The sequence below is a fragment of the Sinohyriopsis cumingii genome, chromosome 4 (genome assembly GCF_028554795.1).
Source record: "Sinohyriopsis cumingii isolate HCF-2022 chromosome 4, ASM2855479v2, whole genome shotgun sequence".
NCBI classification, from domain to species: Eukaryota; Metazoa; Mollusca; class Bivalvia; order Unionida; family Unionidae; genus Sinohyriopsis; species Sinohyriopsis cumingii.
The window spans coordinates 18,985,330-18,997,419 of record NC_142964.1 but is presented as its reverse complement, the minus strand read 5'-3'; the positions used below and the strand labels follow the sequence as shown (position 1 = coordinate 18,997,419).

The following is a 12,090-nucleotide window of genomic DNA, read 5'->3' as shown; positions in this document are numbered from 1 at the left end:
ACGTGAGCTCGGACTTGTCCCAGCAGCTAATCTAGTCAGCGTAGTAATACAATAACAACGAATCCAAAAATCCAATTGAAAATCAAATATAAGATCCAGTGGTGTTCACTAATTTCATGGCTGCTTCTAAACGTCTTTCTCAAAGAAATTTGAAATCAAGGAGAATAAAAGACATTAGTTTGTTGCTGTCACGATCATAAAATTCAATCAGATCATTCAGGATTTTCTTGACAGTTATATCATGAAAAGGAAATAAGGAATAACCGGCATGCAATTTGCCTACAACAAAATCAACTATCATTGTATCATTATAATCATTTTTGCATTGTTATGATCAAGAAAGTTACCAGCATCAAGGTGAAATCATCAAATCTTTAAAAACATCTGCAATCTCATCTTAACCAGTAAACTCTTTATTACTGACAACAGTTCTTGCAATTTCACATCTGTATAATGAAGGTCCCGATATCTTTTGATACTATTTTCAATGTTACTTTTTAAACATTCTCGTATGGGCTTTCTCGCAAGAGTAATTACACTATTTCTTCATTTCTTAAAGCTACCTAATCTACTATTTCAGTCAGTGACATAATAAGTGATCGTCTCAAACCTCTTATGAAGGGAATCTGCTTGTAATGCTAGTATCTAATGAGGGTTATGACCTGGTCGCGAAACACTCTCAAACATTCATTATAGAAGCTATTGGCATCATAAAGTCAAGGACCCTAAATTTAAAGCGAATTGAAGAATTTGATAATTAATAAAAACGCTTAAAAATGGTATGGCAAAATATTATGATTCCGCTGGGGGTCGATCCCAGGACCTCTCGCGTGTGAGGCGAGCGTGATAACCACTACACTACGGAACCATTGGTTCGAAGGTTACAAAATACACTTTCTGATGATATCTGTACCTTTCATGGTCCTTTCATTAGTAACTATAGTTCATTCGGCACAGCATCATCAATATTATACGCATTTGTAGCTCAGTGACATGTCATGTCATGTCCGTATCTCAAAATGAAGTTAACATTACCGAATTCGTTTTGCTCACGAACAATTTCAACACCATAATGATCAACGTACAGCTCAAAGCTACTCATTCGATACATGATACAAATCATGGTATGCATGATGTTGATCCTGGGGATATGGAAAGGTTCCTATTTGATGGAGAATTCAGATGTTATGCGTATTGCCATATGGCACATGTAAACCAGCAACATATGCATCATTTATTTGTCATTCTATTACTTTTCATTTCTACTAAATCTGTGCTTATGGTGCGATTTGTTTACTACGTAGACCACGTATGTCTTTCTGTGACACGCAACGGCTGTCAAATCTTCGTTTGTTAATGATGTGATATATTAACAGTATTTACACCATGGCAAATAGATTAGATAGTTCAGTGCTTTGTCCTAGCGACATCTTCTCGATTGCATAGTTACCTCCCTTTGAATGTAATGTCAACTAACCAATAGCGTGTAACAGCGGTGCTTTGCGCATGGGCCGAAAATGGTAGGGACGATTCACTTCAGAAGGATACTTTGTCGGTTCAGCAATGACATACCACCACAGAGAAGCCATTACAAGTGTATTTCTATGAAAGGCTATATCTGTACATAAAACGTATCGCCATTGGAATATCGCTTATTTATCAGTCTATTGCAGCAGTGATCTCCCATCTCGATCATGTAGAAAGAGTGTTCAAATTTTGGAGTAGCTGATTTTGACTATATGCGGTGGCTTGCCTCTACTTCTCATTAGATTAACTGACCCAAAATTCTGCAGCGTCTGATTGACCCGCCATTGTGTTGATAGGGTTAACATATAGGAACCATGCCTAGCGAAGATGTTGCTGTCATGACTGTTCAGTCGTGTCTAAGAAATAGATCCTTCTATAACTGAAGGACCAACATTGCGTAACACATAAACACGGGACTCTCTCTATCTCTCTCCATGTAAAGAAGTGGTATTGATATTAGTAGTCTACCTCTTGCATGTACGCGGTTCTAATTGAATGCTAAAGCTGTCATCGAAGCAGAAGACCAGGATTCACACCGAGGTGTTTTTCACATACATCTTTCTTGTTTGTAACAATGTATACATAAGACTATCAACTGGAACGACTTTAGTTTATTCCAGCTAAAAGGTGTGTGTAACCAAAATGAGTCTACTTGACCTCTAAACAATCAAAGAGTTTAAGGCCGCCATTCGGAATACAGCATCTGCACATCATCACATTGTTAAGGTTTCAGTGTATATGAGATTAGGCTATCGTTAGTAAAATCAAAGAGTTTTCTTGGGGTCAACAATTAAGATGTTTCAGCTAATCTAGTTAGCAAAGTAATACAGGAGTAACGAATCCTAAAATACAATTGAAAATCAAATATAAGATTCAGTGCTGTTAACTAATTCCATGGCTGCTTCTAAACTTCTTTCTCAAAGACATTTGAAATCGAGGAGAATAAAAAATATTAAATTCTTGCTGTCAGGATCATAAAATCCAATCAGGTCATTCAGGATTTTCTTGACAGTTATATCATGAAAACGAAATAAGGAATAAGCGCCATGCAATTTGTCTACAACAAGATCAGCTATCACTGTAATCCTTTATGCATAGTTTATGATCAAGAGGTTTACCAGCATCAAGGTGAAATCGTGAAATCTTTATAAGTAAAACATCTGCAATACCATCTTAACCAGTAAACCCTTTATTACTGACAACAGTTCTTGCAATTTCACATTTGTATAATGAAGGTCCCGATATCTTTTGTTACTATTTTTAAAGTTACTTGTTAAACATTCTCGTATGGGCTTTCTCGCAAGATTAATTACACTATTTCTTCATTTCTTAAAGCTCACTAAATCTACTATTTCAGTCAGTGACATAATATGTGATCGTTTCAAAGGTCAAATGAAGGGAATCTCCTTGTAATGCTAGTATCTAATGAGGGTTATGGCCTGGTCGCGAAACACTCTCAAACATTCATGATAAAAGCTATTGGCATCATAAAGTCAATGACCCTAAATTTAAAGCGAACTGAAGAATTTGATAAGTAATAAAAGCGCTTAAAAATGGTATGGCAAAATATTATGGTTCCGCTGGGGGTCGATCCCAGGACCTCTCGCGTGTGAGGCGAGCGTGATAACCACTACACTACGGAACCATTGGTACTCAGCTTCCAAACTACACTTTGTGATGACAACTGTACCTTTCATGGTCCTTCCATTAGTTTTTATAGTTCATTCGGCACAGCATCATCAATGCTATCCGCGTTTGTAGCTCAGTAACATGTTATGTCTTTGTCTCAAAATGAAGTTAAAATTAGCTTAATTCGTTTTGCTCACGAACAATTTCAGCACCATAATCATCAATGTTAAGATGAACGCTACTCATTCGATACATAGGTATTAGACGCGAGCTGGATGGAGAGAAAAAAACATAATCTGAAGGAGAATTCTCATATAGAGTGACAAAATTACCTTAGATAACCCCCATGATCCTTTCTGGCATAGGACCCTCTCTATCATAATATATAAGAGGGAAGGTACGTAACTTCCAAATATTTAGTTCCACCCATGACCCTCGATTTCCTTCTTCTCTTTCCGTCTATAAAGGCACACGACCATACTATATGGCTTGTTCTACTCCGGAGATATTTTTCTATTCATCAAGCCATCATTGACTTTTCTGCGTTGTACCAAACTGAAGTTACGGGCTCCGAAACGTGCGATTTCGCGAATTTTGTCTCTTGGGACAAGTACGTGCACATGTGGAAACCGGTGAACAGAGCTACATGTACCATGTTTGCGACTCTACGATGCAACCATCCTTGAATTACAGAAAAGTGGGAGATGCAAACGTAATTTTTACTTCCCATTAATTCGATTCAACTTAATGAACCATGTTCCATGCAAGAATTAGACATTGTCTTCTTCACTGCACATACATCGCATACATGCGACACGATTTTCAAAGTAGGTAATCTATGCGGCACACACGTCAACGCCGAAATATGATTGGCTCAAAAGGTTATACTTATTATCACGTGAGCTCGGACTTGTCCCAGCAGCTAATCTAGTCAGCGTAGTAATACAATAACAACGAATCCAAAAATCCAATTGAAAATCAAATATAAGATCCAGTGGTGTTCACTAATTTCATGGCTGCTTCTAAACGTCTTTCTCAAAGAAATTTGAAATCAAGGAGAATAAAAGACATTAGTTTGTTGCTGTCACGATCATAAAATTCAATCAGATCATTCAGGATTTTCTTGACAGTTATATCATGAAAAGGAAATAAGGAATAACCGGCATGCAATTTGCCTACAACAAAATCAACTATCATTGTATCATTATAATCATTTTTGCATTGTTATGATCAAGAAAGTTACCAGCATCAAGGTGAAATCATCAAATCTTTAAAAACATCTGCAATCTCATCTTAACCAGTAAACTCTTTATTACTGACAACAGTTCTTGCAATTTCACATCTGTATAATGAAGGTCCCGATATCTTTTGATACTATTTTCAATGTTACTTTTTAAACATTCTCGTATGGGCTTTCTCGCAAGAGTAATTACACTATTTCTTCATTTCTTAAAGCTACCTAATCTACTATTTCAGTCAGTGACATAATAAGTGATCGTCTCAAACCTCTTATGAAGGGAATCTGCTTGTAATGCTAGTATCTAATGAGGGTTATGACCTGGTCGCGAAACACTCTCAAACATTCATTATAGAAGCTATTGGCATCATAAAGTCAAGGACCCTAAATTTAAAGCGAATTGAAGAATTTGATAATTAATAAAAACGCTTAAAAATGGTATGGCAAAATATTATGATTCCGCTGGGGGTCGATCCCAGGACCTCTCGCGTGTGAGGCGAGCGTGATAACCACTACACTACGGAACCATTGGTTCGAAGGTTACAAAATACACTTTCTGATGATATCTGTACCTTTCATGGTCCTTTCATTAGTAACTATAGTTCATTCGGCACAGCATCATCAATATTATACGCATTTGTAGCTCAGTGACATGTCATGTCATGTCCGTATCTCAAAATGAAGTTAACATTACCGAATTCGTTTTGCTCACGAACAATTTCAACACCATAATGATCAACGTACAGCTCAAAGCTACTCATTCGATACATGATACAAATCATGGTATGCATGATGTTGATCCTGGGGATATGGAAAGGTTCCTATTTGATGGAGAATTCAGATGTTATGCGTATTGCCATATGGCACATGTAAACCAGCAACATATGCATCATTTATTTGTCATTCTATTACTTTTCATTTCTACTAAATCTGTGCTTATGGTGCGATTTGTTTACTACGTAGACCACGTATGTCTTTCTGTGACACGCAACGGCTGTCAAATCTTCGTTTGTTAATGATGTGATATATTAACAGTATTTACACCATGGCAAATAGATTAGATAGTTCAGTGCTTTGTCCTAGCGACATCTTCTCGATTGCATAGTTACCTCCCTTTGAATGTAATGTCAACTAACCAATAGCGTGTAACAGCGGTGCTTTGCGCATGGGCCGAAAATGGTAGGGACGATTCACTTCAGAAGGATACTTTGTCGGTTCAGCAATGACATACCACCACAGAGAAGCCATTACAAGTGTATTTCTATGAAAGGCTATATCTGTACATAAAACGTATCGCCATTGGAATATCGCTTATTTATCAGTCTATTGCAGCAGTGATCTCCCATCTCGATCATGTAGAAAGAGTGTTCAAATTTTGGAGTAGCTGATTTTGACTATATGCGGTGGCTTGCCTCTACTTCTCATTAGATTAACTGACCCAAAATTCTGCAGCGTCTGATTGACCCGCCATTGTGTTGATAGGGTTAACATATAGGAACCATGCCTAGCGAAGATGTTGCTGTCATGACTGTTCAGTCGTGTCTAAGAAATAGATCCTTCTATAACTGAAGGACCAACATTGCGTAACACATAAACACGGGACTCTCTCTATCTCTCTCCATGTAAAGAAGTGGTATTGATATTAGTAGTCTACCTCTTGCATGTACGCGGTTCTAATTGAATGCTAAAGCTGTCATCGAAGCAGAAGACCAGGATTCACACCGAGGTGTTTTTCACATACATCTTTCTTGTTTGTAACAATGTATACATAAGACTATCAACTGGAACGACTTTAGTTTATTCCAGCTAAAAGGTGTGTGTAACCAAAATGAGTCTACTTGACCTCTAAACAATCAAAGAGTTTAAGGCCGCCATTCGGAATACAGCATCTGCACATCATCACATTGTTAAGGTTTCAGTGTATATGAGATTAGGCTATCGTTAGTAAAATCAAAGAGTTTTCTTGGGGTCAACAATTAAGATGTTTCAGCTAATCTAGTTAGCAAAGTAATACAGGAGTAACGAATCCTAAAATACAATTGAAAATCAAATATAAGATTCAGTGCTGTTAACTAATTCCATGGCTGCTTCTAAACTTCTTTCTCAAAGACATTTGAAATCGAGGAGAATAAAAAATATTAAATTCTTGCTGTCAGGATCATAAAATCCAATCAGGTCATTCAGGATTTTCTTGACAGTTATATCATGAAAACGAAATAAGGAATAAGCGCCATGCAATTTGTCTACAACAAGATCAGCTATCACTGTAATCCTTTATGCATAGTTTATGATCAAGAGGTTTACCAGCATCAAGGTGAAATCGTGAAATCTTTATAAGTAAAACATCTGCAATACCATCTTAACCAGTAAACCCTTTATTACTGACAACAGTTCTTGCAATTTCACATTTGTATAATGAAGGTCCCGATATCTTTTGTTACTATTTTTAAAGTTACTTGTTAAACATTCTCGTATGGGCTTTCTCGCAAGATTAATTACACTATTTCTTCATTTCTTAAAGCTCACTAAATCTACTATTTCAGTCAGTGACATAATATGTGATCGTTTCAAAGGTCAAATGAAGGGAATCTCCTTGTAATGCTAGTATCTAATGAGGGTTATGGCCTGGTCGCGAAACACTCTCAAACATTCATGATAAAAGCTATTGGCATCATAAAGTCAATGACCCTAAATTTAAAGCGAACTGAAGAATTTGATAAGTAATAAAAGCGCTTAAAAATGGTATGGCAAAATATTATGGTTCCGCTGGGGGTCGATCCCAGGACCTCTCGCGTGTGAGGCGAGCGTGATAACCACTACACTACGGAACCATTGGTACTCAGCTTCCAAACTACACTTTGTGATGACAACTGTACCTTTCATGGTCCTTCCATTAGTTTTTATAGTTCATTCGGCACAGCATCATCAATGCTATCCGCGTTTGTAGCTCAGTAACATGTTATGTCTTTGTCTCAAAATGAAGTTAAAATTAGCTTAATTCGTTTTGCTCACGAACAATTTCAGCACCATAATCATCAATGTTAAGATGAACGCTACTCATTCGATACATAGGTATTAGACGCGAGCTGGATGGAGAGAAAAAAACATAATCTGAAGGAGAATTCTCATATAGAGTGACAAAATTACCTTAGATAACCCCCATGATCCTTTCTGGCATAGGACCCTCTCTATCATAATATATAAGAGGGAAGGTACGTAACTTCCAAATATTTAGTTCCACCCATGACCCTCGATTTCCTTCTTCTCTTTCCGTCTATAAAGGCACTCGACCATACTATATGGCTTGTTCTACTCCGGAGATATTTTTCTATTCATCAAGCCATCATTGACTTTTCTGCGTTGTACCAAACTGAAGTTACGGGCTCCGAAACGTGCGATTTCGCGAATTTTGTCTCTTGGGACAAGTACGTGCACATGTGGAAACCGGTGAACAGAGCTACATGTACCATGTTTGCGACTCTACGATGCAACCATCCTTGAATTACAGAAAAGTGGGAGATGCAAACGTAATTTTTACTTCCCATTAATTCGATTCAACTTAATGAACCATGTTCCATGCAAGAATTAGACATTGTCTTCTTCACTGCACATACATCGCATACATGCGACACGATTTTCAAAGTAGGTAATCTATGCGGCACACACGTCAACGCCGAAATATGATTGGCTCAAAAGGTTATACTTATTATCACGTGAGCTCGGACTTGTCCCAGCAGCTAATCTAGTCAGCGTAGTAATACAATAACAACGAATCCAAAAATCCAATTGAAAATCAAATATAAGATCCAGTGGTGTTCACTAATTTCATGGCTGCTTCTAAACGTCTTTCTCAAAGAAATTTGAAATCAAGGAGAATAAAAGACATTAGTTTGTTGCTGTCACGATCATAAAATTCAATCAGATCATTCAGGATTTTCTTGACAGTTATATCATGAAAAGGAAATAAGGAATAACCGGCATGCAATTTGCCTACAACAAAATCAACTATCATTGTATCATTATAATCATTTTTGCATTGTTATGATCAAGAAAGTTACCAGCATCAAGGTGAAATCATCAAATCTTTAAAAACATCTGCAATCTCATCTTAACCAGTAAACTCTTTATTACTGACAACAGTTCTTGCAATTTCACATCTGTATAATGAAGGTCCCGATATCTTTTGATACTATTTTCAATGTTACTTTTTAAACATTCTCGTATGGGCTTTCTCGCAAGAGTAATTACACTATTTCTTCATTTCTTAAAGCTACCTAATCTACTATTTCAGTCAGTGACATAATAAGTGATCGTCTCAAACCTCTTATGAAGGGAATCTGCTTGTAATGCTAGTATCTAATGAGGGTTATGACCTGGTCGCGAAACACTCTCAAACATTCATTATAGAAGCTATTGGCATCATAAAGTCAAGGACCCTAAATTTAAAGCGAATTGAAGAATTTGATAATTAATAAAAACGCTTAAAAATGGTATGGCAAAATATTATGATTCCGCTGGGGGTCGATCCCAGGACCTCTCGCGTGTGAGGCGAGCGTGATAACCACTACACTACGGAACCATTGGTTCGAAGGTTACAAAATACACTTTCTGATGATATCTGTACCTTTCATGGTCCTTTCATTAGTAACTATAGTTCATTCGGCACAGCATCATCAATATTATACGCATTTGTAGCTCAGTGACATGTCATGTCATGTCCGTATCTCAAAATGAAGTTAACATTACCGAATTCGTTTTGCTCACGAACAATTTCAACACCATAATGATCAACGTACAGCTCAAAGCTACTCATTCGATACATGATACAAATCATGGTATGCATGATGTTGATCCTGGGGATATGGAAAGGTTCCTATTTGATGGAGAATTCAGATGTTATGCGTATTGCCATATGGCACATGTAAACCAGCAACATATGCATCATTTATTTGTCATTCTATTACTTTTCATTTCTACTAAATCTGTGCTTATGGTGCGATTTGTTTACTACGTAGACCACGTATGTCTTTCTGTGACACGCAACGGCTGTCAAATCTTCGTTTGTTAATGATGTGATATATTAACAGTATTTACACCATGGCAAATAGATTAGATAGTTCAGTGCTTTGTCCTAGCGACATCTTCTCGATTGCATAGTTACCTCCCTTTGAATGTAATGTCAACTAACCAATAGCGTGTAACAGCGGTGCTTTGCGCATGGGCCGAAAATGGTAGGGACGATTCACTTCAGAAGGATACTTTGTCGGTTCAGCAATGACATACCACCACAGAGAAGCCATTACAAGTGTATTTCTATGAAAGGCTATATCTGTACATAAAACGTATCGCCATTGGAATATCGCTTATTTATCAGTCTATTGCAGCAGTGATCTCCCATCTCGATCATGTAGAAAGAGTGTTCAAATTTTGGAGTAGCTGATTTTGACTATATGCGGTGGCTTGCCTCTACTTCTCATTAGATTAACTGACCCAAAATTCTGCAGCGTCTGATTGACCCGCCATTGTGTTGATAGGGTTAACATATAGGAACCATGCCTAGCGAAGATGTTGCTGTCATGACTGTTCAGTCGTGTCTAAGAAATAGATCCTTCTATAACTGAAGGACCAACATTGCGTAACACATAAACACGGGACTCTCTCTATCTCTCTCCATGTAAAGAAGTGGTATTGATATTAGTAGTCTACCTCTTGCATGTACGCGGTTCTAATTGAATGCTAAAGCTGTCATCGAAGCAGAAGACCAGGATTCACACCGAGGTGTTTTTCACATACATCTTTCTTGTTTGTAACAATGTATACATAAGACTATCAACTGGAACGACTTTAGTTTATTCCAGCTAAAAGGTGTGTGTAACCAAAATGAGTCTACTTGACCTCTAAACAATCAAAGAGTTTAAGGCCGCCATTCGGAATACAGCATCTGCACATCATCACATTGTTAAGGTTTCAGTGTATATGAGATTAGGCTATCGTTAGTAAAATCAAAGAGTTTTCTTGGGGTCAACAATTAAGATGTTTCAGCTAATCTAGTTAGCAAAGTAATACAGGAGTAACGAATCCTAAAATACAATTGAAAATCAAATATAAGATTCAGTGCTGTTAACTAATTCCATGGCTGCTTCTAAACTTCTTTCTCAAAGACATTTGAAATCGAGGAGAATAAAAAATATTAAATTCTTGCTGTCAGGATCATAAAATCCAATCAGGTCATTCAGGATTTTCTTGACAGTTATATCATGAAAACGAAATAAGGAATAAGCGCCATGCAATTTGTCTACAACAAGATCAGCTATCACTGTAATCCTTTATGCATAGTTTATGATCAAGAGGTTTACCAGCATCAAGGTGAAATCGTGAAATCTTTATAAGTAAAACATCTGCAATACCATCTTAACCAGTAAACCCTTTATTACTGACAACAGTTCTTGCAATTTCACATTTGTATAATGAAGGTCCCGATATCTTTTGTTACTATTTTTAAAGTTACTTGTTAAACATTCTCGTATGGGCTTTCTCGCAAGATTAATTACACTATTTCTTCATTTCTTAAAGCTCACTAAATCTACTATTTCAGTCAGTGACATAATATGTGATCGTTTCAAAGGTCAAATGAAGGGAATCTCCTTGTAATGCTAGTATCTAATGAGGGTTATGGCCTGGTCGCGAAACACTCTCAAACATTCATGATAAAAGCTATTGGCATCATAAAGTCAATGACCCTAAATTTAAAGCGAACTGAAGAATTTGATAAGTAATAAAAGCGCTTAAAAATGGTATGGCAAAATATTATGGTTCCGCTGGGGGTCGATCCCAGGACCTCTCGCGTGTGAGGCGAGCGTGATAACCACTACACTACGGAACCATTGGTACTCAGCTTCCAAACTACACTTTGTGATGACAACTGTACCTTTCATGGTCCTTCCATTAGTTTTTATAGTTCATTCGGCACAGCATCATCAATGCTATCCGCGTTTGTAGCTCAGTAACATGTTATGTCTTTGTCTCAAAATGAAGTTAAAATTAGCTTAATTCGCTTTGCTCACGAACAATTTCAGCACCATAATCATCAATGTTAAGATGAACGCTACTCATTCGATACATAGGTATTAGACGCGAGCTGGATGGAGAGAAAAAAACATAATCTGAAGGAGAATTCTCATATAGAGTGACAAAATTACCTTAGATAACCCCCATGATCCTTTCTGGCATAGGACCCTCTCTATCATAATATATAAGAGGGAAGGTACGTAACTTCCAAATATTTAGTTCCACCCATGACCCTCGATTTCCTTCTTCTCTTTCCGTCTATAAAGGCACACGACCATACTATATGGCTTGTTCTACTCCGGAGATATTTTTCTATTCATCAAGCCATCATTGACTTTTCTGCGTTGTACCAAACTGAAGTTACGGGCTCCGAAACGTGCGATTTCGCGAATTTTGTCTCTTGGGACAAGTACGTGCACATGTGGAAACCGGTGAACAGAGCTACATGTACCATGTTTGCGACTCTACGATGCAACCATCCTTGAATTACAGAAAAGTGGGAGATGCAAACGTAATTTTTACTTCCCATTAATTCGATTCAACTTAATGAACCATGTTCCATGCAAGAATTAGACATTGTCTTCTTCACTGCACATACATCGCATACATGCGACACGATTTTCAAAGTA

General features: G+C 37.3%; 6 non-coding genes across 6 annotated transcripts; all 6 read right to left on the bottom strand.

Moving 5' to 3' along the window:
- Positions 1-795: 795 nt before the first annotated feature.
- On the bottom strand, positions 796-868 carry Trnav-cac (transfer RNA valine (anticodon CAC)). The gene has a single exon. It is a non-coding gene; the product is annotated as a tRNA-Val (tRNA).
- Positions 869-3,099: 2,231 nt separating this feature from the next.
- On the bottom strand, positions 3,100-3,172 carry Trnav-cac (transfer RNA valine (anticodon CAC)). The gene has a single exon. It is a non-coding gene; the product is annotated as a tRNA-Val (tRNA).
- Positions 3,173-4,847: 1,675 nt separating this feature from the next.
- On the bottom strand, positions 4,848-4,920 carry Trnav-cac (transfer RNA valine (anticodon CAC)). Its single transcript has one exon. It is a non-coding gene; the product is annotated as a tRNA-Val (tRNA).
- Positions 4,921-7,151: 2,231 nt separating this feature from the next.
- Trnav-cac (transfer RNA valine (anticodon CAC)) lies at positions 7,152-7,224 on the bottom strand. Its single transcript has one exon. It is a non-coding gene; the product is annotated as a tRNA-Val (tRNA).
- A 1,675-nt stretch (positions 7,225-8,899) lies between these two features.
- On the bottom strand, positions 8,900-8,972 carry Trnav-cac (transfer RNA valine (anticodon CAC)). The gene has a single exon. It is a non-coding gene; the product is annotated as a tRNA-Val (tRNA).
- Positions 8,973-11,203: 2,231 nt separating this feature from the next.
- On the bottom strand, positions 11,204-11,276 carry Trnav-cac (transfer RNA valine (anticodon CAC)). Its single transcript has one exon. It is a non-coding gene; the product is annotated as a tRNA-Val (tRNA).
- Positions 11,277-12,090: the final 814 nt, after the last annotated feature.